We start from the raw sequence: 5,156 nt of genomic DNA on the forward strand, positions 1-5,156 counted from the left end.
GCCATGTGATTCTACATGCAGCCATTATCCATTGAATTAGAGAATGATTCTCATCATTATGCAATATAGTAATGTGTAATCTTTGTCTGAGGACTGAATATGTGGTGATGGATGCATGTCCAGAAATCACTGAACCACACTGTCAGCTCCCATGTCCTACAGTCTTAAGAGCCAAGCCACTACAGTCCCTTGTGCATTCTGTTTAAATCATTGCAATAAATCTGTGAGTTCTACAGCCATGTACAGACACACCACCACACATAGTGTGAGTGTGGGGAGGGGGACCACTCCTGTGGTGGCAACCTCATCTCAGGCTTTCTTAATTTGAGTAGTTATATCTGAGGTTCTCAAAGTTGGACTTCAGTTTTCTTGACTTTCCTATTATTTTTAGATCCAACCAGAATTCAAGAATCTTGTTAGCCTCAGTCCTTTTTTCCTTCAAAGGATACAGTTCTAAACTTCAGAGGAGTATAACATAATGGAAAGCACAGAAATAACAGCAGAACAGCAAGATCCCAGGCTACAGTGAGTAAAGATTCATTCATACACAACAGTGAACACAGAAATAAAGGAAAAGGAACTACATACCTTCAGAAAATCTCACATATGAAGGAATAACCAGAGACACTTCGCTCCCCTCCCCCCCTGCTCCACTCCTTATGGTCACTCAGGTGCAATACACCTGAGCTCCCCTGGGTTGGCCCTGCCTTCCCACCAGATGCTTAATTACTGGTTTAAGCTGTGTCTTAGCATTTCCTCTACAACTATATTATACATTTTACAGGGGCAGCTCTGAAAGTTATTCCTTCTGTTTTACTATATTGGCCCATGATGTCAGAACTGGATGTTGGTGTTACAGCAGTAGAGGTTGAACCTTCCTGCTAATCATTACATTTTGTTGCCATGTGACAGATGGCAGTAGGGGAGCAATCTAACAAAATAGCATCTGACATGCAAGTACATATGAAGCAAAGGTGTGTCATTGAATTCCTTCATGTGGAAAAAAAGGCACCCACTGACATTCATCAATGCTTGATGAACATTTATGGAGACTAACAGTGAACGTGAGCACTGTGAGATGGTAGATGCTGTATTTCAGTGACAGTGGGTCATCTCTGGTGCAGGTTTTGGAGAGCATGGCCTGTTGGCTCTTGTTCACTGGTGGTGAAAATGCATAGCTAATGGTGGTTAGAATGTTGACAAATACTGTTTCATAGCTGAGAATTTTCTCTATCAAGCAGAGTTACTATGCTTATTTTATCTGTTGTGGTTTCCACAGAAATAAGTAGGAGGTACTACTTTTGGAACAATCTATGTATATGTGAAATTTCCTTGAGATATTAATAAGAACAAAACAGCAAACTTCTGGTTTAACTGGCAGATCTAAAAGTAACTTGCCATTTTTAAAATAAAAATTGTGAACAGCTATATGAGTAAATACATAGAAGCAATGACAATGCATGACTGGTGTGAGCTAAGTACCAAACTGACAGTGGAATAGGCAAACGTGAAAATTCTGTTTTCATCTCTGCCAGCTAGTTCTGCCTCTCTGAAGTGGGAGAGAGGGGCTGACACACATTACTTTATGTTGAATCTTGATGCCCAAGAAGCAGAGGTCCATGCCCTGCTGAGTGGATGAAGAAAGTCTGCGCTACAAGGCTGCGCATTGGGGCAGGCAGATACCTGCCTAAGAGAGTGTTGAACACTTTTGTGCAGCTCGCACAAGAATGAGCAGGAATATTTGGAGCCGATTCTTAATGGAGATGTATGCCACAATGTAAAGTAAAGCTCTGCCTCCCTGCTTACAGAATGCCAGTTTTATATTGCTTGCCTGATTGCTAGATTTAAGGCAGAGAGGTTAATGAGAGGCAAACCTTGGAGAACAGAGCAGAACTGCTTAAAGGCAGTATATAAGATCTTTTCCAACTCAAACCCTTCTATGATTCTGTGATGGTGTAACTAGTAACTGGCAGACTGCTGCAGTTTCATAATGGCAAATCTGAAATAAATAATGTCAATTGTAAATTGCAGTAAGGTTTTAGTCAATTATGATCACCAGTTGAGGTTTACCATCAATGTTAATTTCAACACAATCATCCTCATAGACACATTGGCAGAAAATGGGCTAAATAAATGGGCAGTGAGGTGGATTGAAGCACTGGACTCAGAGAGTGTTGATCAGAAGAGCTAAAGCCAATTAGGTGCAAGTGAGTAGTAGTATTCAGCAGCAGAATACTACTGAATACTACTACTTTCTGGTACTGTTTAACTCTTTGAGAACCTGGATGATGAAGCAGAGTGCACCCTTAACAAGTTTGCAGATGATACAAAACTGGCTGACATACCAGATGGTTTTTCTGGAACTCAGGGAAACATCAACAGGCTGATTGGTCGGACAGGAACATAATGAAGTTCAAGGTGGGGAAGCACAAAGTCGAACATCTGAGAAGGAATAACCCCAGACATTTATACATTCTTAGAGCCAACTGACTAGCAAGCAGCTTTGGAGAGAACGATGATCTTGTGGTCCTGGTGAACATGAGCCAGTACTACCGCATCCTAGTAATTAAGGCTAACAGCAATCAAAGCTGCATTAGAAGTGCTGCCAGTTGGTGTAGGGAAAGGCTCCTCCCCTTCCTCACTACTGCTGAGGTCACATCTGAAGTGCTGGATGCTGTTCTGAGCATTTCAGTACTAGAGAGATATGGGACATAGCAGAGTGAGGCTTGTGAAGAGCCACTTAGATGGTTATGTGACTGGAATACCTTTCCTGCAGAAATGGCAGTATGATTGGTGTGTGTAAAGGAGATGGAATCAGGCTCAGTGGTGTCTGGTGACAGGCAGTTGGGGCAGACTGAAGCATGGGAAATTGTGTCCAAGAGACACAAGAGAACACTTTTTTTACTCTGAGGGCGGTTGAACATTGGAACAGATTTTCCACAGAGTATTATCGTGTATTTCATCAACTAAATCTTTTCAGGCTGGAAAAGCAGCTGATGTGGAGTGATGAAAAGCCAGAATGGTAAGAAATTGGATTAGCAAGATGAATGTGCGGATCTCATAACAGATGAAGGAGCTACAAAACAAAAAGATTGGACATTGACACCTAACGGTATCATGTTAGAATTTGTATTTATGAACTAAATTCAGTGTTATGCCAATAGGCAAGATATCTGATTTGGCACTGTTATCTTGTTTTTTCTTAAGGAAACTTTAAAGTATGTATCTATGCTTATCATTCCTTACCTTCCTGATATTCCTTGGCTCAGGACAGTGTTTTGTTATCATTTTATTCTGATTTTCTTGTTTTCTTATTTTAACAGCAGTTGCCTCTAAAGCTTCAACGATGAGTTTTTGTAAGCCTACCCCTCAGGGTGGGAAGGTTACTTTGCACATACGTGCACACTAGGGGAGGGAGGGGGAACCAATCCGTTCCTATAATGTTATGAGTTAATTTTTTTCAGTCACTCTGGAGACAAGACTGATGGTTCTTGCTCCCTGACACACTGAAATAACTGCTTCACTGGGGTAGGTATAATAAACTGAATGCTGCTTTCCTCTTCAGTTTCTTGCAGTTTCTTATTGTTCACTCCTGAAAACCTTGGTGCCCCTTCCAGTTCCTTCTTTCATCTATGTAACTACACAGCAGCCCTTTTAACACTCTTGAAAACAGTGTGGACAGTATTTTCTTATTTATTCATTCTTTTTGCATTAATATGTTCACAGCATTCCGATTCCCTAGTCTCACACCATCTTCAGTAGGTACATGGGGAGACAGTAAGGTTCAGCTCTTGCAGCACTTTTTTCCAATTCCTCCTTAAAAAGTTGCTTCTGCATGTAAAATCACAATAAATCGAACAAACATGTTAGAATTTGAAGTTCCTAGCTGCTTTCCAGGGACTCACTTCATAGCTTTCCTTATGGGTCACACTTGCCTAAAAAGCTTGTGAGCAACTGTTACCAAAAAATGGTAATTACAGTGCCTGTTGCATTCTCTTTGTGATAAAACTTATCACTGAATCATAGAATTGCCAGGGCTGGAAAAGACCTCTAAGATCATCCAGTCCAACCGTCCATCTATCTAGTACAACTTCTAAACATTTCTTGAACACCTCCCAGGATGGTGAGTCCACCACGTCCCTGAACAGACTGCCTGACCACTGTTCTGAAGAATAAATTTTTCCTAATCTCTAACCTGAACCTCCCATGGTGCAACCTGAGGCCATTTTCTCTAGTCCTATCACTAGTTATGATGGAGAAGAGGCTGTCACCCACCTCGCTGCAACCTCCTTTCAGGTAGCTGTGGAGAGCTAAAAGGTCTCTCTGAGCCTTCTCCAGACTAAACAATCCCAGTTCTCTCAGCCACTCCTCATAACACCTGTGCTCCAGACGTTTTGCCAGCTTTGTTGCCCTTCTCTGGACACGCTTTAGGGCCTCGATGTCTTTCTTGTAGTGACAGGCCCAAAACTGAACACAGTACCTGAGGTGCAGCTTCACCAGAGCACAGGGGGGATGATCACTTCCCTGTTCCTGCTGGAAGCACTATTTCTGATACCAGAATTTGAGCAGTTGCCATTACTGATGGAACAAAATTGGATGGTTGCTGGACGATTATCCAGTTTGTAAAGCCTTGGAACTGGGAAGTGATAAACTGTAGTATGACCCCATGGCAGGTGTACAACTGGTCTATTTCAGCTCAGTCATTTCCTGGTCTCCAGAAAGAAGATGTGCTTTATAGCAGAAAAAAAAAAAATCTTTCAGTGAGACTTATTAGGGATGTTCCCAAAGGTTGAATATTCTCTACTCCTAAAAAACAGAAGTATATTTATTAAGTACTCTAACAAAGTGTTTTAAGGAGCAAGGTCAATAAATGCTATGAAAAACAGCTAGTAAGTTGTGGTGCAGTTCTCACAGCCTTTCTGGCCAAAATGCAAGTTGAAAGGTGCACTGATCTCAGTGTTGACAAAACACAGCCATAAGGACTTCTGAATCTCTGCTGACAACCTAAAAAGTCTCACTTGCAATGTACACATAGGTGGAGGCTGTTAATTAGTAATGTCCACACCCAAATTTTCTTTTCAAGGTAACTGGTAAGTAGGAATTAAGCCCACCTGTTAGACGCAGCCAAAAGAAACGCAATACTGGCACCAAAGGAG

At 41.6% G+C, this 5,156-nt stretch overlaps 1 protein-coding gene across 1 annotated transcript in view; it reads right to left on the reverse strand.

The window, feature by feature from the left end:
* Window positions 1–5,156, reverse strand: part of MFAP5 (microfibril associated protein 5) — a 263,735-nt gene that overhangs the window by 86,938 nt on the left and 171,641 nt on the right. The gene's annotated exons all lie outside the window — the stretch shown is intronic.

This window comes from Lagopus muta, chromosome 1, assembly GCF_023343835.1.
Source record: "Lagopus muta isolate bLagMut1 chromosome 1, bLagMut1 primary, whole genome shotgun sequence".
Classification (NCBI taxonomy): Eukaryota; Metazoa; Chordata; class Aves; order Galliformes; family Phasianidae; genus Lagopus; species Lagopus muta.